At 42.5% G+C, this 22,882-nt stretch overlaps 1 pseudogene; it reads left to right on the top strand.

Annotated features, from left to right (window-relative positions):
* Positions 1-18,490: 18,490 nt before the first annotated feature.
* LOC118677374 lies at positions 18,491-21,349 on the top strand (annotated as a pseudogene).
* The last annotated feature ends 1,533 nt before the right edge of the window (positions 21,350-22,882 follow it).

The following is a 22,882-nucleotide window of genomic DNA, read 5'->3' as shown; positions in this document are numbered from 1 at the left end:
CCAGGTGATTCTAATGTGCAGCCAAGGTGTAGAACCACTGATCTAAACCAAATCTCATCCCTTTACTTATCTAAAGATATGGCCCTGTCTCCCAGAGACTCCCTTTTCTCAGGATGAAGATCCCAGGTCCTTCCACTTTCCCAGATAATGGCTCTGCGTCTCCTAGCTCCACAAGAAGCTTCTCTGTACCCACTGTTCATTTGCTCAGCTCCCTTATATTGGTCAGGAATCTTGGTAACTGGTGATAGAAATCCAATTCAAATCAAAGTAAGACTAATAAACAAACAATGGGGGAAGAGCTGAGAATGTATTGGCTCAGGAAGCTGAATATTCCAGGAAATGGATCTTTGCCTTCAGGCACTGCTGGATCCAAGAACTCAAACAGTGTTATTAGGTCTTAGTTTCAATGCAAACAGATGCCCTCAATCATTCTTATCCTCAGCTGCATGGGCTTCACTGTCTTATCTTTCTATCCCCTAGAGTGCTCAGCACAGTGGGAGCTAAAAATTGCTTGCTGAATGGACAAATCCAGCTCAGAGAAGAAGGCCGGCTCTATGCAAAAAAGGAAATTACCCCAACAGGAGGCAAGCCACTCCACAAATATTTATTGAATGTTTACTCTGTGCCTAGGCATTCCCTAGATCACAGGTGGGGAACCTTTTTTCTGCCAACGGCCATTTGGATATTTATAATATCTTCTCAGGCCATTACAAAATTATCAATTTAAAAATTAGCCTGCTTTATTTGGTCAAACATTTAATTAACTCATCCCTAATGCCTTGGCAGAGCCAGACCAAATGATCTCACAGGCCTTATACAGCCCTCGGGCCAGACGTTCCTTACCCCTGGCTCTATATTGTGGATGAAAAGGGGGTGCTATAATAACTCATGAATTGCTAACTGGGCAGGTCATGGTGGGTAGTCACACCCAAGTTCTATAACTTTTTTAGTAAAGGTTTTTTAACAAGCCTAGCTCTAGCAGGTTGCTCAGTGGTTAGAGCGTCGGCCGGCCCTCAGATTGAAGGGTCACTGCTTTGATTCCAATCAAAGGCACATACCTGGAGGCGGGGAGAGAAAAAGGGAGAGAGAGAGAGAGAGAGAGAGAGAGAGAGAGAGAGAGAGAGAGAGAGAGAGAGAGAGAAACATCAATACATCAACGATGCGAGAGAACCATCCATCGGCTGCCTCCCACCAGGGATTGAGCCCAAAACCCAGGCATGTGCCCTGACCAGAATCGAACTGTGATCTCCTGGTTCAAAGGTACACTCAACCACTGAGCCACACTGACCAGGCTCCCACCCCCACCTCTATTTTAAATGTCAAACATGTAAAAGGGAGAGTAGGATAATGCATACCACCTGGATTTAAAGATTATTAACATTTTGCCATGTTTGCTTCATCATTTTTTATTTTTATTTTTTGCTGAGTTTTGAAAGCAAGTTTTCAGACATCAGGACATTTCATCATAATTGAATATGCATCTCTAAAAAATAAAGATTTCCTACCATAACCATGATACCGTGCTCATTACTAAAAACATTAATGGTAATTACATCTCTCTATTTGAATTTTGCCAATTGTTCCAAAATGCCTTTTTGTAATTGGTTTAACTCAGAATCATGCATTGCAATCTTTAGTATGTCTCCTAAATATTTTATTTATTTATTTTTTCAATTATTTTTTATTGATTTCAGAGAGCAAGGGAGAGAGAGAAACATCAATGATGAGAGAGAATCATTGATTGGCTGCCTCCTGCACACCCTCTATTGGGGATCAAGCCCGCAACCCAAGCATGTGTCCTTGACCAGAATCAAACTGGGACCCTTTAGTCTGCAGGCCAACTCTCTCTCCACTGAGCCAAACCTGCTAGGGGCCTAAATATTTTAAACCAAGGGCAGTCTCTCATTTCATTTCTTGCTCCCCTTTTTATCATGCTTTGACTATCAGAGAGGTCCTATGAAATGTCCATCTTCTGGGGTTGTGACTTATATGTTTAAAGCATCCCTTTTCCTTGTATGTGGATAATAGACGTAAAGGGCCAAGAATGGAAGTCAAGAGACCAATTAAAGGACACTGTAATATCGACATAAGGAGCGTCCAAACATGTAGAGAATTTTTATGTTTATTTTGGCCAAACTGATGACATATGCCAGGGAACAAGATCTCAAATACTCCAGAGAATAACAATTTTGCAGCTTCTTTTTTGCATTTGAAATTAAGAGGGAATTTAAGAAAAATTATATAAGGATGGGAGAAAGTAAAGCAGGGATTGGATTACTGGGTAGTTAAAATTATGTGCCTCTTAGGAAATCATTAAGGCTTATTTCTAAGGTGTCTTAACCTAAATGCATAGAAACAATAGACAGGGCTTGCTTAAGGGAAAAATATACCTTTTATTAAAACGTTATATGCCTGGGAGAACACACATGGTGGCGTAAGTAAACACTGGTACTCGCCAACTCCCCCAAACACATTAAAATTACAACTAAAATACAGAATAACTATCATTCAGAACTACCTAAAAGCTGGCTGAATGGAAGTCCTACAACTAGAGAAGTAAAGAAGAAAGTACCGCCGGTCAGCATGGCTCAGTGGTTGAGCATCAACCTATGTACCAGGAGGTCACGGTTCAATTCCTGGTCAGGGCACATGCCAGGATTGTGGGCTCAGTCCCCAGTGGGGAGCATGCAGGAGGCAGCCAATTGGTGATTCTCTCTCATCATTGATGTTTCTCTCTCTCTCTCTCCCTCTGGCTTCCTCTCTAAAATCAATAAAAATATCTTAAAAAAAAAAGAATTAAGACAAAATAGAAAAACTAAGGGATCAATTCAAGAGGCCTAAAAGCCAATGAATTAAAGTTTCAGAAAGAGCAGAGAAAACAGAGGGAAGGAAATTATGAAAGAAATATTACAAAGAAATTTCTCAGAACTGAAGGACATGAATGTCCAAACTGAAAGGATCCACTGAGTGCTTGGCACAATGACTAGAAATTGGACCTTGCCAAGGCACATCATGTTGAAATTTCAGAACATGGGTAATAAAGAGAAATATATAGAAACTTCTGGAGAAGAAGAAACAGATTGCATACAAAGAATTAAGAATCAAAAATATATCACAAAAAAATACCTATGTTCCAAAAAAGTAAAAAAAATATATATATAATATCAGACTTCTAACAACCTGTATGTTTCAAGATATTGAGAAAAGCCAGGCCGGTGTTTCTCAGTGGTTGAGTGTCGACCTATGAACCAGGTCACGGTTCAATTCCCGATCAGGGCACATGCCCGGGTTGCAGGCTTAATCCCCAGGAGAGGGTGTGCAGGAGGCAGCTGATCAATGTTTCTCTCTCATCAATACTTCTATCTATCTCTCTTCCTTCCTCTCGCTCTAAAATAAATAAACATATTTTTTTTAAATATTGAGAAAAAAATAGATTTTCAATCTAGAATTCTACACCCTGCAAAACTACCATTGAAGAGTAATAGTAGATTAAAGATATTTTCAGATATACAAAATTTCAAAATGTTATGTCCCCTATGTTTTTTCATAGAAGTTACTAGAAGATATGCTCCAGCAAAATAAGGAAGGAAGTCAGAAAGGAAGAGATGGGATCTGGGAAAAAGTGATTTAACATGGAAAAGAGACCAAGTGGCTTTCTTCTTCCTTTCTAGGAAGTCTTAGGATAAGGGCTGAGCTAAAGCCCAGACTCCCTGAGCTTGTGCTTAGTACCTAGTCCACATTGAAGCAGAAGGCTGGGAAGGCTCTAGGAGAAGTTCCAGTAAAACAATGGCATTGAAAAGGAAACAACAACAAAAAAGATGCACTATCTGTTTAACCTTGTAGAAAATTGTCTTAGAGAGGCGGTTGAAAGTCAAAGGCAAATGAAAAATGAATGAGATAGTTATCAACTCCAAATAAAAACAAAAGCTGTAAGAGAAAGGAAATGTCACATGGTATACTTCCTGACTATGCAGAGAACAGTATTTACTCAGTCATAATAATGCAAACATTGAATATTGATTTAGCTGATAATATAACCCTATTAGATAACTTAGGAGGACAAACAACTGCAGAGAGGGGAGCTGTTTAAGAAAGGTGATTTATTTTCTACATAATAGAAAGTTAACGGGAATGCTTAAAATTGCAAATTAAGAAAATTAAGAAGTAGGAATTTAGGAGAAACCAAGATGGCGGCATAGGTAAACCCCAGAGATTGCTGCCTCACACAGAAAATTCAAAAATACAACTAAAAGACAGAATGGACATCATCCAGAACCACAGGAAGGCTGGCTGAGTGGAAATTCTACAACTAGAAGGAAAGAGAAAAGCATACCGAGACTCAGAGGAGGTGCGGTGCAGAAGTAAAATACATAGGTGCAGAGGTGCATGCGGAGAGGGCTGGCGGCTAAGGACACGATTGTATTTTTCAATCGGGAAGGAGTCTCAAGCTCTGAGCTCCAGTTCCGGGTGAGTCTCTGGGGACCCAGACTCATACGGGAGAAACTGGACTGTCTGGCATCGGTCGGAACTCGAGGGCAGCTTTCTCTCGGAGGCGCTTGCAGCGATTGCTGGGGCCTCTGAGGGCAGGACTGAGAGCAGCCATACTGCTCACTCTGCCCGCCTGACTGCCCGCCCTGTTGATCCCCTGGGACCCTGCCCCGCCCAAGCCATGCACGGAGGCTTTTGCATATGAAAGGCCCGGCCCTTTGTAATCTGAAAATTACTTATCAAACTGCAGCTGGCCCAAGGCCCCATGGCAACTTGCATTGCTTTACAGCTGGCTTCTGCTGGGTAGCCTCAGGCAGAGGCTAGATTAGCACCTCCCTAGATCCAAGAGCCAGTGTACCCAGTGGTCAGAGGGGGACCATCCAATTACAACTCCTCAGATCCATAAGGGACACACTCAGGGGGCAGACTCAGTGAGCACCAAAGCCCCACTGAAGCAAGTCTTGCCCCAGAAGGGTGTCTTCAGCACAGGAGTTCTCCCACCGTAGACACAGCTGATTCTCACAGCCAATTGGCATGGAGGTCAATTCCTCCCAGTGTTACCTACAACAATCAAGGCTTAACTACAACAAGACTGTGCCCAAAGCTCACAAGGGGGTGCACCAAGAGTGTCTACCTCAGGTAATTGGGGAGACTGAACCACTGGGCCCTAGAGGACATTTAGCACAGAAAGCCACTCTATCGACACAGCGAAGTATAAAAAATGCCGAGACAAAGAAACAGGACACAAATGACAGAAATGGAGAAAAGCAAACTACTGGATATAGAGTTCAAAACCACACTTTTAAGGTTTTTCAAGAATTTTCTAGAAACCGCCAATAAACTTAATGAGACCCTCAAGAAATCTAGTGAGACCCTCGATGTTGTGATAAAGGACCAACTAGAAATTAAGCATACACTGACTGAAATAAAGAATATTATACAGACTCCCAACAGCAGACCAGAGGATCACAAGAATCAAGTCAAAGATTTGAAATACGAAGAAGCAAAAAACACCCAACCAGAAAAGCAAAATGAAAAAAGGATCCAAAAATACGAAGATAGTGTAAGGAGCCTCTGGGACAGCTTCAAGCGTACCAACATCCGAATTATAGGGGTGCCAGAAGAAGAGAGAGGGCAAGATATTGAAAACCTGTTTGAAGAAATAATGACAGAAGACTTCCCCAACCTGGTGAAAGAAATAGACTTACAGGTCCAGGAAGTGCAGAGAACCCCCCCCCAAAAAAGGAATCCAAAGAGGACCACACCAAGACACATCATAATTAAAATGCCAAGAGCAAAAGACAAAGAGAGAATCTTAAAAGCAGCAAGAGAAAGACAGTCAGTTACCTACAAGGGAGTACCCATACAACTGTCAGCTGATTTCTCAACAGAAACTTTGCAGGCCAGAAGGGAGTGGCAAGAAATATTCAAAGTGATGAATAGCAAGAACCTACAACCAAGATTACTTTATCCAGCAAAGCTATCATTCAGAATTGAAGGTCAGATAAAGAGCTTCACAGATAAGGAAAAGCTAAAGGGGTTCATCACCACTAAACCAGTATTATATGAAATGCTAAAAGGTATCTTTTAAGAAGAGGAAGAAGAAGAAGAAGGTAAAGATACAAATTATGAACAACAAATACACATCCATCAACAAGTGAATCTAAAAATCAAGTGAATAAATAATCTGATGATCAGAATAAACTGGTGATTATAATAGAATCAGGGGCATAGAAAGGGAGTGGACTGACTAGTCTTGGGGGGGAAAGGAGTGTGGGGGATGTGGGAAGAGACTGGACAAAAATCGTGCACCTATGAATGAGGACAGTGGTGGGGGGGGTGAGGGTGGAGGGTGGGAGGGGAACCGGGTGGAGGGGAGCTATGGGAGGAAAAAAGAGGAACAACTGTAATAATCTGAACAATAAAGATTTAATTAAAAAAAAAAAGTAGGAATTTAAACAATTAGAACAGGTGTCAACAAACTATATCCTATAGGCTAAATCCAATTTTGTAAATACATCTGCTTTTGTAATAAATTTGTAGTGGGACAGGGCTACTCCTACTCATTTATGTATTACTTATGGCAGTTTTCCTTTTCTTTTTTAATATGTTTTTGTTGATTTTAGAGAGAGGAAGGGGGAGGGATAGAGAAACATCAATCAGCTGCCTCCTGCACACCCCCTGTTTGGGGATAGAGCCTCTAATCCAGGGATGAAGGCTGTAACCCAGGCATGTGCTCTGACCAGGAATCAAACCATTGACTTCTTGGTTCTTGGGCTGATGCTCAAGCCCATGCCGGCTGGGCTTACTTATGGCTGTTTTCTAACTACAAATTGAGTTGAGTAAATGCAACAAAGACTGTGTGGCCCACAAAGCTGAAAATATTTACTATGTGGCCCTTTACATAAAAATGTTACCCTTTTACAGAAAAAGTAACCCCCTGATTTAGAATAATGGAGATAAATACATGAAGAAGAAGCCAAAAGGGTTACTACTTCTGGAAAAATTTAAAATTGTTGTTTTTAAGGACTTGTCCTGATGCCCCTGAAGGGACACAGGCAGACGCTGGGCTGACATCAGGGTTCATGCCTGAGCCTTGCCCTGCTGTCTCCTGCTCTTTGCCAGCTGTATACCATCCCATCTAAATGGGGCGGAGTGAGTCAGAGCTGCCTGGCCAGAGTTGCACAGGAATTGGACACCGGACTGAGGATATCAGACTTGGGAGGAACTACCTTGGGCCAGCCTCCTGCCTTAAACCGTTATTCAGTATTGTCAATATTACCAAGGAGTGGCAATATAATATCATGGTGGTTTGAGTGGCTATGAGCTCTAATGTTAGACTGCTTAGCTTCATAAACGTCAGGCTGTCCCTCTAATTAGCTATGACCCGGGCAAGTTAATTTCTCTGTGCCTCAGTTTTGTCATTGATAAATGGGGCCAATAATGCTTCCTTATATGGTTGTGGTGAACTTAATTCAACTAATACATGTGAACACACGTAGCACAGGGGAAGGCACATACAGTATAAGCCTAATGAGTGTTAGTCATTAGTATTGTCATTTTCACAGATGACACACTGAGATCTAGAGAAGAAAATGGCAGGCACAATGTCACACAGCAATGAGGAGGCAGAGCTAGGAGGAGCGCCTGGGACTCCTCTGTCTCAGTGCAGTACTGTCTGTGTGCACCACTCCAAGGAGCTTCCGCAGGCCTAAAACATCTCTGAAAGATACACAAGAAATAACTAACAGTGGTTACCTGTGGGCAGGCGGAGACCCGGAGGATGGGGACAGAGTGAAATTTCACTTTAAAATTTTCAGAGCATGTGACTGCATGGAACAGACTGACATACCTCAATGTGGGATTGGGGGGACGAGAAGAGATAAACCAAGAACTTACATAGTTATATGCATAGCCCATGGACATGAGCAATAGGGTAGTGAAGACCTGGGGGATGGGTAGGGGCTAGGAGGAGAGGGGGAAAGGGGCAGGGGGATGGAAGATATCTATAATACTATCAACAATAAAAAATAAAATAAAATAAAATAAAAAATAAAAAAATTTCAGACCATGTGAATGCATTAACACAAAACAAAAAACAAATGGATTAAATAAATGAGATTAATAATGCCTTTTCATAGTGGAGATCAAGTAACAAAACAGAAGTGAAAGTCTTTTCTACACTAAAGTAATATCTAGATGTAAATGATTGTTACTAATAATCATGCTGCTTTTTAGTCAAAGCAATTTTTTAGAAATTCTTTATTGCTTAAAGCAGTGGTTCTCAACCTGTGGGTCGCGACCCCTTTGGCGGTCGAACGACCCTTTCACAGGGGTCATCTAAGACCATCCCTGCATATCAGATATTTACATTACGATTCATAACAGTAGCAACATTTCAGTTATGAAGTAGCAACAAAAATAATTTTATGGTTGGGTCACAACATGAGGAACTGTATTTAAAGGGCCAGAAGGTTGAGAAACACTGGAGAAAGTATTACATGTCTCCTTCCCCTCTCCCCCTCCCACTGACCTCTCCCCAGCCATTCCCATCCCCCAGGATCAAAGCAAACTTTGCTCAGGAGTTTTGGAACAACATGTAGGACAGGACATAGGTTACAGGACATTCATTAGCCAGGATCTCCTCTTTGAAGATAGAATAGGTTTCCTCGGTCTCAGGTGAAGCCATCTTGGAATGCAGTGGAAATTTCCACCTTGGCACCTTGCAAATGAAAGGTCCCCTCCCCCAAAACTGGCTCTCCCAAGCCCAACACTTTGCATCCAGGCCCCCAGTTGGACAACTCTTCTGGAAAACATGATTAAGGCTGCAAAAGCTGGGGATTTTATTGGGGATGACAGTGAGGGCCACAGTTTGTTTTTCAAGGGAGGGAACCAAGTCCCAGAAATAGCTGAGCCCGAGCTGGCAGGCGGCTGGCAAAGAGCAGGAGGCCCCAGGGCAACGCTCCCAGGCCATGTTGACTTTGGACGGGCTGCCTGAGCATTGTAAACAATTGCAGAAATGATTTCCTACCCTGGCAAATGTCTTGTTTGGACAAGGGGTCCCCTGCCCCCACTTCTTTAAAAGGCAGTTTTATCATTTGTTTGCAAAAATGCTCAATCCCCTCTTTCTTTTCTGTTCTCTCTGTGGCTCTGGTCTCCTCCAGAGCCAGATGAAAAATCTTTGTGTTTCTTTAATGTTAACCAAACCCCCACTCCTTTCTTAAACTGTTCCAGGTCTGTTGGACAAATACTACCCAGCAACAGAACTTACAAGGGTCTGTTAAGAATTTTTTAGACTGAAGTCTTTAGCCAGAGTAACTTAAAAAATTTTTTTTTTCTCCCTCCTTGTTTATTACAGTTTAAGCTCCTAGCACAATAAAATCTGCACATAAGGGTTGGGAAAGCAATAAAAATGCAGCTCATAATGTCTTGGAACCAGCTAATGCTCCATCTAGACACTGAGGTAACAGATTTGGTCTCACCCACCCTCCCAGGATATCAGACTGGGGAATAAAATGGGTTTTCTATAAGGAAGAAAGCACAGGACAGAGCTGTGAGCTTTGTTGGGCTGCCAGTGAGGGTGGGGCTGCCAGGGCTGGATGATGGGCTGCACATTCTGAAAATCGGCCAGAATCTCGAGCAAGGCAGAGAGAAGGAATACTCTGTTCTTGACCACCCAGGGACAAGGGCAACCGCAGACCAGATGAGTAGCAAGATATACTAACCTATGTCCTGGCCTGTCACCTAGCTTCAAAAGGGAGAAGAAAGGAGGGAGGAGAGGGAGAGGGAGGAGTGAGGAAGGGCCAAAGAGAAAGGGGACAGGAGGCAAGGGGCACCGGGAGGAAGGGGAGGCAGAGGCTGCGACAGTCATAGTTCTGGCTGGAAACAGAAGCCCCTCAAGCTCAAGGAGAGCCTGAAGCAGGGACTATTGACAAGGTGTGCAAGAGCTGAGGGAAGCCAAGAAGAGGTGGTGGGTGCTGTTCCCCAGAGCTAGTAACAGCAGGGAAGCTGTTCCCATCCCCAGGCAGAAAGGGGCCTCCTCCAAAGACATCACACAAGAAGTAACATTCTTGCCATTCATTCTGTCACCAAGAAATCAATCACTCTGTTTGAAAACATAGTAAAAACCACCAAAAGATAAATCCAGATTAAGAACTTACATAGGAAGAAATTAAGGTATAAAAAGACTGGTGGTAAGCATTACATCTATGTAAACATATAATTAAGCATATATAACTGCAATGATTATGTTTACCAGGAAAACAATACAATTGTTATACTTATTTTGAAAAACAAACCTACAAAATTTTGTTGTTGTTGACCATTGTTGTTGACAGTAGGTTATAGGGGCAAAAACCAAAATTATCGTTAAAACAGGAGATGGGCTCAGTGGATAGAGCATTGGCCTGTGGACTGAAGGGTCCCAGGTTCGATTCCGGTCAGAGGCACATGCCTGGGTTGCGGGCTCGATCGATCCCCAGTGCGGGGCATGCAAGAGGCAGCCCATCGATGATTCTCTCTCTTCACTGATGTTTCTCTCTCTCTTTCCCTCTCCCTTCTCTCTGAAATCAATAAAAAAAGAAAATAAACAAAAATAAGAAAAAGCAAAAATACTTTTAAAAAAAAGGAGGTGGGAGAGAATATAAGGTAAAGAGATCGATGCTTGTTTGTTTTTATTATGATAAAATATACATAACATAAAAGTAACCATTTTAACTGTTTTAAATGTACAATTCCATATCATAAGTACAGTCACATTGTTGCACAATTATCACCATTATTCATCTCCAGAGCCTTTTCATCTTCCCAACTGAAACTCTGTCCCCATTAAATACTAACTCCCCATTCCCTCTTCCCCAGTCCCTGGCAACCACCACTCTGCCTTCTGTGTCCATGTATTTGATTACTTTAGGAATCTCATATAAGAGGAATCATACAGTATTTGTCCTTTTGTGACTGGCTTCTTTCATTTAGCATAATGTCTTCAAGGTTTATCCATGTTGTATCAAGTGTCAGAATTTCTTTTATTTTTGAGGCTGAGTAATAATCAAATCCCACATTTTGTTTATCCATTTCTCTGTTGATGGATGTTTGCGCTGCTTCCACCTTTTGGCTACTTGTGAATAATTCTGCAGTGAACATAGATGTATAAATATCTGCTTTTACTTCTACTGGATATGTACCCAGAAGTGGGATTGCTGGGTCATATGGTAATTCTTCAATTTTTTGAAGAATTGCCAGACCATTTTCCATAGCAGCTGCAAGGAAGATTGTTTTAAAATCACCAATGTCCACATTTTCCTTAAGAGGGAGTAAATTATACTGTTTCTTTCTCAAAGATGATAAATTGAGAAATAGTGATTAAACATATTGATATTACAAAGGTAACCACCAGTAGAACTAAAAAGTCTGAATACCTTCCCAACTTGCCAGAAGGCAATAAACAAAAACAGACCACACAGAAGCATAAAAGCAGAGAACACAAAATATGACAGTAGACTAACTCTATCTGATATATGGATGAATAGAACGAATATAAACTCGCTTTTAAAAATAAAATAAAAACCAGTTATATGTTATCAACAAGAAATACACCTAAACCAAAAGAACCCAGAAAGGTTGAAATTAATGGAGGAACAAACATGTTGCAGGCAAATACAAACAAAAAAACAGGCACAAGTTTTGCTAATAATAACAAGCTGAATTCAAGCTGTTAAAGAAAAGAAACGAAGCACACAGGCCCAAAATGGCATCGCTCATGCAAAATACCCACGATACCAAAGCTAGGTTTTATATCTAATCTAATTGCAATTTCAACCCCTTCCAAAAACACAATCTTAATCTAACAGTATGGAATTTTCTGGTCAAGCAGCAGTAAGGTTATCTGTCACGTGAACCCTCTCCATCTCCCATAAAAAGAAGAGGCAATCTAATCATGAAAAACGCTTCCCCTTCGCTTTCCCCAAAGAAAAGATTCCCTAGCCCAACATAATCCTTCCTTTTCTTCCCCTAATGTCTTCCTTGCCCTACCCTTCCTTCTTCCTAGAAAAGCCTTCCATTTTGTACAACTCCTTGGCGTTCCCTTGGACTTGCTAGATGGGATGCTGCCCGGTTCACAAATTGCTTCATAAAGCCAATTAGATCTTCAGATTTACTCAGTTGAATTTTATTTAATTTAAAAATTCTTTAATATACATTTTATTGATTTTTTACAGAGAGGAAGGGAGAGGGATAGAGAGTTAGAAACATCGATGAGAGAGAAGCATCGATCAGCTGCCTCCTACACACCCTCAAGGTACATGCCCTTGATCAGAATCAAACCTGGGACCCTTCACTCCCCAGCCCGATGCTCTATCAGTGAGCTAAACCGGCTAGGGCTGAATTTTATTTTTTAACAAAGCTGAGAAACATTATAATAAATAATAGCATTGTTATATTTAAAGTGAAAATATAAAAATGCTAAGGAGTAATTTACAGATTGCAATGCTGAAATAAATTAAGAAATAAAATTGTAGCCCAGCCTGTGTGGCTCAGTGGTTGACTGTCGACCCATAAACCAGGAGGTTCGATTCCCATTCCCGGTCAGGGCACATGCCCAGATTTTAGGCTCAATCCCCAGTGGGGTGGGGGTGGAGGGTGTGCAGGAGGCAGCCAATCCATCATTCTCTCTCATCACTGATGTCTCTTTTCTCTCTCTCTCCCTCTCTGAAATCAATAAAAACATATTTTTTAAAAAGAAATAAAATTGTAATAAGGTGCTTTAACTCATCTCTCTCAGACCTTGACAAATCAGAGAGAGAGAAAATCAGTTATGATTCTGAGATTTTAAATAATATACCCGTATTTAATGACATTGATAATAGGTAGCTAACTGGCTAGTTAGACAGATAAATAGAATATATATATCCTGAATATAGAGACTATATATTTTTTAATATATCTTTTTATTATTGATTTCAAAGAGGAAGGGAGAGGGAAAGATAGAAACATCAATGATGAAAGAGAATCATCAATTGGCTGCCTTCTGCATGCCCTCTACTGGGGACTGAGCCCGCAACCTGGGATTGATCTCCTGGTTCATAGGTCAATGTTCAACGACTGAGCCATGCCAGCCGGGCAAGACTATTTCTTATTTGCAAGCCCCCATGAGACATTTACAAAATTTGAAAGTACAGTAGGCCACAAAGAAAATTATTTATAAAAAATTGAAATAGAATCAGTTCTATTCTCTGACTACAATGCACTGACAATGAATACTAGTAGTAAAAAAAACCCCCAAATTTAAAAGTCTCCTAAGTGCCTTCTGTGTCAAAGAGGAAATTAAAACAGTAACTTTAGGATATGTAGAAAACAAAACACCACATATAAAGATCTATGACCTTGAAAAAATTCTAAGTGTTAGATGACAGACACAAAAGGCCATATATTGTATGATTCCATTTGTATGAAATATCCAGAATAGACAAATCCATAGAGACATAAGGCAGATTAGTGGTTGCCAGGGGCCAGAGGGAAAGAGAACGGGGGAATGACTGTTTAATAGACCCCAGGTTTCCTTCTGAGGTGCTGAAGATGTTCTGGAACCAGATAGTGGTAATGATTGTATAACAATGCCACTAAACTGTACACTTCAAAATAGTTTAAATGATAAAGTTATTTTAATGTGTATTTAACCACAGTGTAAAAGAAAAGAAAATATCTATGAAAAGAGCTTTTTCGTGTTTGTCAATGGTAGCCTGGATAGTGCAGACCAAACTGAGGACAATTAGAAAATCGGGACAGTATATGACAAACATCTGATTGGAGGGCCGAAGACCTAACAAGGCAATAGAAAAGCAGAGGCCGCCATCAGAAAGAGGGAATCCAGAGAAGTAAGCTCACTCTGTAGTGCTGCCTTTCCCCGGGGGCTATGTGATGAGTCCAGAAGAGGCAACTGAGAGGTTGAGAAGCCAAGCAGAGTATTTGCCAGCCTTTTGGGGATAGGAATAAAAATTGAAATCTGTTCTGATTCCAACTGGTGTACTGATACCAATCGGATGCGAACCACCCTTTGTTAGTATCAAACTGCACAGGTTTAAGGGCACAGTCAGTTCCCAACAAGACTGTTCTCACTTCAGACACCAGCCACACATTGGGGGTCTGCAGGCCACCAGCTCTTCTGAGCCAACTGGCTACAAATTCGAGATTTCCCATGAGTCACTCTGGTTCAACATTTCATTAGAATGACTCACAAAACTCAAGAAAGCACTATATATTTTTAAAATTTTTATTTTTCAATTATAGTTTACATTCAATATTCTTTCAAATTAGTTTCAGGCATACAACATAGTGGTTAGACAATTATATGCTTTCCAAAGTGTTCCCCCTGATATTTCCAGTACCCACCTGGCATCATACTTAGTTATTATAATACTAGAGGCCTGGTGCCTAGCCTGTGGGATCGGGCCGAAACTGGCTCTCTGACATCCCCTGAGGGGTCCCAGATTGCGAGAGGGTGCAGGCCAGGCTGAAGGACCCCACCAGTGCACGACTGGGGCTGGGGAGGGATGTGGGAAGTTGGCCAGCTGGGGAGGGGCCACAGGAGGGCTCCAGGGTGTGTCTGGCCTGCCTTGCTCAATCCTGATAGGCCAGACCCCAGCAGCAAGCTAACCTACCAGTCGGAGCATCTGCCCCCTGGTGGTCAGTGCATGTCATAGAGAGCGGTTGAGCAGCTTTAGCATATCATTAGCATATTATGCTTTGATTGGTTGAACAGCCAACCGGTCGACCTGAAACTTAGCATATTAGGATTTATTATATAGGACTAGAGGCCCACTACATGAAATTCTTGCACGTGAGGGGGGGGGGTCCCCTCAGCCCAGCCTGCACCGTCTCCAATCTGGGACCCCTCAGGGGATGTCTGACTGCCGGATTAGCAGTCGGACATCCCTCTCACAATCCTGGACCACTGGCTCCTAATCGCTCACCTGCCTGCCTGCCTGGTCGCCCCTACCTGCCCCCCCCTCCTCCCGCCAGCTTGATTGCCCTTCACTGCCTCTGCGTGCCGGCCTGATCGCTCCTAACTGCCCCCACTGCCGAACTGGTCACCTCTAACTGCCCACTGCCAGCCAGGTTGCCCCCAACTGCCCCCTCCCTGCTGGCCTGGTCACTCCTAACTGCCACCGCCACCGGCCTGGTCACCCCCAACTGTCCCCCTCTGCTGACCTGGTCGCCCCTCAGTGCCCCCCCTGCCAGCCTAATCGCCCCCAACTGCCCCCCTGACGACCTGGTTGCCCCCAACTGTACCCCCTGCTGGCCTGGTCTCCCCTAACTGCCCCCCCTGCTGGCCTGGCCACTCCCAACTGCCCACCTCTGCTGGCCTGGTTGCCCCCAACTGCCCCCCTCTGTCAGCCTGGTCGCCCCTAACTGCCCCCCCCGCCAGCCTGGTCGTCCCCAACTGCCCCCCTGCTTGCCTGGTCACCCCCTCTGCCGGCCTGGTCACCCCTTACTGCCCCCCTGCCAGCCTAATCACCCCCAACTGTCCCCTCTGCCGACTTGGTCGCCCTCAACTGCACCCTCCGCTGGCCTGGTCTACTCTTACTGCCCCCCCCCCCCCTGCCAGCCTGGACCGCTCCCAACTGCCCCCCTCCCCGCTTGCCTGGTCACCCCCAACTGCCTCCTCTGTCAGCCTGGTCGCCCCTCACAGCCCCCCCACTGGCCTGGTCGCCCCACGCAGCCTGCTGATCAGTCGTTTGGTCATCCCTCATTAAGCCCCCTGCCGGCCTGGTCGTAGGCAGCCATCTTGAGAGGGTGTGAGGATTAATTTGCATATTACCTCTTTATTATATAGGATTACTGACTATTTTCCCTATGCGGTGCTTTATAGGAAAGCACTATGTTTTTTTATTACAGTTTTATGATACAGGAGCAGCCAAGTGAAGAGACACATAGGACAAAGTTTGGGAAGTTCTCAAACACAGAGGTTGTGTGCCCTCTCTCCATGCAGTCAGGGAGTATCTCTCTCTTGGAACTGTGGTTATGTCCACCAACCAGGAGTCTCTACAGTTTCTCGTTTTTGTTGGGATTTCATTACCTAAGCATGCTTGATTGAATCACTGGTCATATGACCGAACTCAATCACAAAATACCACGTGCGGGCACACACGTACAGTGCGATTGAAACTTCGTGGCCCATGCACAGAAGTCGGTATCGTGTGGAAGAGCCACACTGAAGGGGCCAAAGAGCCACATGTGGCTTGCGAGCCACAGTTTGCCGACCACTGGTCTAGTCCATTATAATAATATGTATATGACCAAAATGTGCCCTTGGGCAAAATCACTCAGATTTGCAGGTTTCCATCTTATTAGGTTCCACTTTTTCATATATTTGGTAAAATTGATCTAAGAGACAATATCACCTCTTGCTCTGAGCCTCTTCTGAGGTGTTAATGTAATATTGGATTTCCCTCATAGGATTAATTCATTCATTCCTTTACCATCATCTACCATTCCTCCTTCTCTTCATTTATACCAAACCTTCCCACCTTTGGAAGGGATGTACTGGTCTAGATCACAGGCAGCAATACTAGTCTAGCAAGTGCTTCCTTCTCAGTTCACTTTCATTTACCCAGGACAGGGTTTCATGGGTACAGAATGAGTGGGCTGTTCCTTTTTTCTTTATGATATAGAAATTAAAAATAATTTTATTTTTCAGTTACAGTTGACATTCAATATTATTTTAAATTAGTTTCAGGTGTACAGCATAGTGGTTAGATATTTATGTAATTTACAAAGTGATCCTCCTGGTAATTCTAGTACCTACCTGGCATCATGCATAATTATTACAATATTATTGACTATATTCCCTATGCTGTACTTTACATTCCCGTGACTATTTTGTAACTGCCAATTTGTGCTTCTTAATAGTAGTGGGCTCTTTCTACCACTAAGCAATATAGTTGCATTCACTGTTAACCTCAATTTTGCCAGATCAGATGAAGGAACAACCTGTTCCATCAGACCTGTCCAAAGAATTAAAAAAGTCTGAAGGCTTTGACTATAAATAAATGATAGAGATTATTCAAAGGTCTTAGGGTTTGCAAACCAGAAACACAGCTGGGCAAAAACTCAGAAATGTTCTGAAGAAGAAAGAAAGGAGTTCTTATAGTAAAAAAGTGCATTCTTGAGAATAATCAGTTCTGCATTCTTAGCCCTAGGATTGGTCCAGGATGGTTATTAGTCAGATGTCAAGCAGTCTGGATGATGAGTCCCAAGTGGTCTGGTCACGTCAGATGCTCTGGATAATGGATATCAGGTGGTCTGGATGTGCGAGCCCTTCCGGGCGTAATCAGAGGGTTATCTGGAGGTCTGATGTGTATTCAGGTATTAACACAGGACTGGAAAGTTCAAAGTTTAAGTTCCCAGGCTCATGAAAATAACAACTGAATCTTTTCCTCATACCTCAATCTACTTGATTTTAGTAATTTAGCAGATTGACTATAGTGACTCCATTTTGTTTTCTTCATTCTATTCCTCAGTCCCTAGGAATTCTAACTATAACTATATTTTTAAATCTTTATGTTTCCTCCTATTGATGTAAGAAACATCCAAACCTAGAGAATTTTTATGAGTTTATTTGAGCCAAACTGACGACAATTGCTGGGAAGCAAACTCTCAATGGTTTGAGAAAATGCTCCAGAGAATGGTAGCTTTATAGCTTCTTTCATTTTATTATTTCTTAAAATACTTTTCTTTTATTGATTTCGGAGAGGAAGAAGAGGGAGAGAGAGAGAAACAACCAAGAGAGAGAATCATTGATTGGCTGCCTCCTGCACGTCCCCTACTGGGGACTGAGCCCACAACCCGGGCATGTGCCCTTGACGGGAACAGAATCCGGGACCCTTTAGTCCGCAGGCCGTCGCTCTATTCACTGAGCCAAAACAGCTAGGGCTTTATAGCTTATTTTATACATTAGAATCAAAGGAGGAGAGGTAAGAGGGGTTACATGGAATTCATCGGTGGTCTCAGATTAGGGCAGCAAAGCAGGGAAATATCTGAGATTGGGTAAAGAGTAAAACAGAGAGACGCCTCTTTTTACATCGGTGGGTGTAGGATAGTTAACAATTAACACTGACAGCACATGGAGATGGTATGTGGGAGAACAAGATAACAATGAGGGGCTCTGGTTTGGTGGATGTGCCCTGAGGTCTAGAAAAGGAGATTACTTTGACATTCCAAAGGTATGTTATCTTAGATGCCAAAAGACAGTAATAGAGAGGCTCATTTAAGGTAGAGATTGACCTTTTTCAAAGAAGCTACAAGCCTGGAATGTGTCTACCCACCAGGTGCACTTTCAGTTAGGACATTTTATGTTCAAACCACCCTATGTAGTTACTTTCGATTTCTGAGTTTGCAGGGCCAGCTATGCTGACCTCCCTTGAGCTTGTCAGGTTTTGTATGTGGCTCCTTTTTCATCCACGCTTCTTAGAAATCATCCCTTCTTTTGGCACTTACAGTTGCAGCCATGCTCCTGGGACACTTCATCAGGTAGGAAAAGAACTTGAGGTGATGCAGGAAAGAAAAAATGTGTGGTTGTATCACCATCTTCCCCCATAAAAATAACTCTATAGTCAGACCAGCATCCACCTCACCTCATTCCCCAAATTCCCCCGAAAAGCAGAGGAATCTATATAGTGGGGACACTGCCCTGGCACCCCTAATGTTGAGGGCATGTAAGCCAGCACGGCATGCCTCTATCTCCTCCCATTTTAGACAAGGAATGTTTTCATTGCCCGTTCCAATTCTCTATTAAACTATTACTCTGAGGAAGATATTGCTCTGACCATTGCTGAACATCAGGGGCTATAAAGCATGTTCCTTGGCCTGAAGAAATGTTACCTGGAGGTCCAAACTGGTGTAATACCTTCAGTCCCAGTTCTTTTTTTAATCTAATTTTTATTTTTTTCAATTCCAGTTCTTTTATAGTACTCCGAGCATTTGCATCTACCACTAGGTATGCAAGGCCCAGTCCCAAAGCAAGTGTCTTGTTCTTGTCAGAACCCATTTGTAGCCTCCCAGTGCTACCAGCATCATTTCCACTTGCCAGCTATGTTCAGGGCTTTCTCCACAGGGAATCTTCCCCATAGCCATCTGCAGTCTCTGCCTCTGTTCTCATCAGCATTTGTGTGCTCAAGGACGATGTCTAAATTCAGCCCATATCTGCATTTCATGAACCTAGGTGGCCACCTCAAGTGAATATACTGGGATACCCACTCACTGGCTCTAGTGACCTTTTGATCCTGAAAAGAGGTTTCCCTAGTGGTGTACTGGGTTTTCTTAAAGTCTGTATTTGTTTATCATACATTAATTATAGAGCCAAACTCATGGCCAAAGTTGTTTACATCTCCACTGCGATGTAGATGTTTTTGTTTTGCTTTGTTTTTGAGAGAGAGAAGGACAAAGAGAAAGAGAAACATCGATTTGTTGTTCCACTTTCTGCATTCATTGGTTGCTTCTTGTATGTGCCCTGACTGGAGATAGAACCCACAACCTCGGCATATTGGGATGACACTCTAACCAACTGAATACCCAGCCAGGGCCCACCTCCTTATCTACTCTCACATGCCATGCCAATATTACCCCTGCCCTAAACCAAGCAGGTACCAGACTCTTGGGAGCCGGCACGGCCATGGCATACTCAGCCCCAGGGCGCCTTATGTGCCATGCCAGCTCAGCCTGGTTCAGTGACCCTGAGTGGGGGGGTGAAAGGATTGAGAAAAGACAGACAAGAGAATGAAAGCTGGGTCTCGGTGGGATGGAGACAACGACAGCGCCCACAAGCCATGTCTTTATTTTATAGCAGATGCCATGAGGCAAAGTAGGGGCATGATCACGTTGTTTACAGCATTCTCGTGAGTTTCAACCTCACTCAACTACATGTACCCGAACTCTATCACAAGGCACGTGGGGCCACGTGTTCAGACCATAGGTTCAAGCTTACAACCACAGCCGTTGGCTATGATTGTGCTGGGAGGGCCCTGCCCTTCAGCTGGGACTTGCACGTGGCAATGAGAGGACCCTATCCTTTCATTAGTCCGAGGCTTGAACTTGGCCAAAACACCGTAACCGCGCCCCACACCAGACAACCAGGACAGCCTCTATACCTCAAAGCCCACCAGAACTATTCAAACTAGCCAGTTCAAAGCTGTTTACCCCGCCCTGCCCTGCTTTTCCCATGGAAACCCAAATAAAGGATCTGGCTTAGGCCTTCCTCTCATTGCTTTCTGTCTCCTGATCAACACTGGTGTTTTTTCTTATGAACCTGTGTGGGAAGTAACATGCCCCCTCCTCTCAGGAAATGTAAGTAATAAAAATCTTCTTTCAATGACATTCGCTTCCAAGTGTCATCACTTAATCACCATTATAAATTGCAACCCAGGCACAAATAAGATGGGCATTGACACATCCTGCTGTAATGCACCCCTCGAACTCCCATGGTGGTTTCCATAGGGCTGTGCTCCATATGGGCATCCCTTTAATTGGACAGTTCTTCATTGTCCTTCTGCCTGACCATATGGCCAGGCCATTGACCAGTGCCCATGAGTCAATAAAAACTCAAACACAGGGGCAAACAGCAGGCGATTCACTGAGCTGACTTGTTTTCACTGTTTTTCAATCAGAGTGGCAGCCTTCCAAGCAGGATGCTGCCATTCACCTTGGATCTTCCATCCATAAACTAAGAAGCTCCTTGTTGGTCAATAGGTAGCTGTTCAGAGGGCACTGTCCATGTTGCAATAGTCTCTAGCAGCTCCTCAAAAGTGTCAAAGCCAAAGTTAGGGCCACAGTCTACCTGCTTGTGAATATACTGAATAACTCTTTGTATTTCCTCATAACTTTATTAAAGAACTAGAAGCCATACAAGGAGACCAAATAGAAGTTCTAGATATGAAAAATATCATAACCCCCAAATAACAACTCAATGTTTGGAATTAATAGCAGATTAGACAAAACTGAGAAGAGAATTAATGTACTAAAAAATAGAACTGCAGAAATATCCAGATTGCATGGGCAGTCAAAAATAAATAAAATGTAGGGGTAAAAGCAAGCAGTACATTAAGAAGGACTGGATTTCCTCCGCTTTCAGCCTCTGCGCCTTTCACAGGGCTTCCGACAGTGCAGAGTTGGGACGGAGCATTTGGAGTTTCACAACCTCTGTGGTCACTATGAGGACGGCCAGGGAAGAATTTGCCTTTGGGTTTCCAGTGGAAACAAGTGGCAGGTACTAGTTATGATGACTATATACTTCGGATCTGAATTTGCCATACCTTTCTGTATAGTAAGATACCAACTGCTTAAGAAATACGATGCTTTAGTTAATCTATGAAACAGATATGAAAAGAAACATTTTAAGAGGTGCAATCTCTTTGAAAAATATATCAAACTGTTGGATTCAAGATACTAGATGTATGTATAAACAAACTTATGGCACGAATCCTTAATGCCTCTTTTCTGGAATACGAATGTGATAATTGAGCATGTGCATATTTTTTTATTTGGGAAATATCCCAATATTAGTCTCTCCCCCCTCCCCCCGAGCAACAGCTCCCCTGTCCCTCCAGGTCGATGCTCAACTACTGAACCATGCTGGCCAGGCCCAATATTAGTTTCTGGATTAAAGTATGTGTGATTTAGCTTGTTTGTTGCTCTTACATTATTTTTTAAAAATATATCTTTATTGATTTCAGAGAAGAAGGAAGAGGGAGGAGGAGATAGAAACATCAATGATGAGAGAGAATCATTGTCCAGCTACCTCCTGCATGCCCCACACTGGGGATTGAGCTCACAACCTGGGCATGTGCCCTGACCCATAATCAAACCATGATCTCCTGATTCATAGATCGATGCTCAACCACTGAGCCATGCTGGCCAGGTTGTTGCTCTTAAATTCTGAGGTTTTATTTAATTTTTAATTCTGAGGTCATGACTTTACTGATGCTTTATGTTTTAAAAGAGAATGCAAACTTGGGAGTGGGGAGGCCTAATATATGTATAATTGGAGTGCAATACATGAAGGAGAGAGAAATTAAGCAGAAACAATATTTAAAGAGATAAAGACTGAGAATTTTCAAAAAGTAAATAAAGATATCAAGTCACAGATGCAAGAATTCTCACAAACTCCCAAAGAGGATGTGAAAAAGATAGCCACACCTAGACAAATCATGAACTCAAACACAAAGAAAATCTTAGAACAAAAAAATTTACCTTCAAAGGAGTAATAATTAGAATGACATATAAAATCTCAACAAAATAAACAAGTCCAAAATTTAATGCAATAATACCATCAGAGTGTTGAATACTACACCCAGCAGAAATACTTTCAAGATTAAAGATGAAATAAAAATACTTTTCAACAAATAAAAATGAAGAGAATTAATCGCCAGCAAAGTGAGTTCAACAATATACACAAAAGATAACAAATCCTGAAAGTTTGTATTATTCCAAGAATATAAGGTTGGTATAAATTTAAAAATTATCAACCGGCCAGTGTGGGTCAGTGGTTGAGTGTTTACCCATGAACCAGGAGGTCACAGTTGATTCCCGGGTCAGGGCACTTGCCTGGGTTGCAGATTCTGTCCCCAGTAGGAGGCAGCCAATAAATGATTCTCTCTCATCTTTGATGTTTCTATCTCTCCCTCTCCCTTCCTCTCTCTGAAATAAAAAACAAATTTTTAAAAATTATCATTAAAACTTACCATATGAAGAAAATAAAGAAGAATCATATAATAATATAATGTATTTTCAATAGAAAACATAATAAATTCAAAATCCATTGATGGCCATCCATTATAACCCAGTCTCTTATGCACATCCCTTAATTTAATTCAATTTCTCATTCTTCCTACTTCCCTCATTCTTC

Source organism: Myotis myotis, unplaced genomic scaffold (genome assembly GCF_014108235.1).
Source record: "Myotis myotis isolate mMyoMyo1 unplaced genomic scaffold, mMyoMyo1.p scaffold_m19_p_1, whole genome shotgun sequence".
NCBI lineage: Eukaryota > Metazoa > Chordata > Mammalia > Chiroptera > Vespertilionidae > Myotis > Myotis myotis.
This window is presented reverse-complemented; position numbering and strand designations above follow the sequence as displayed.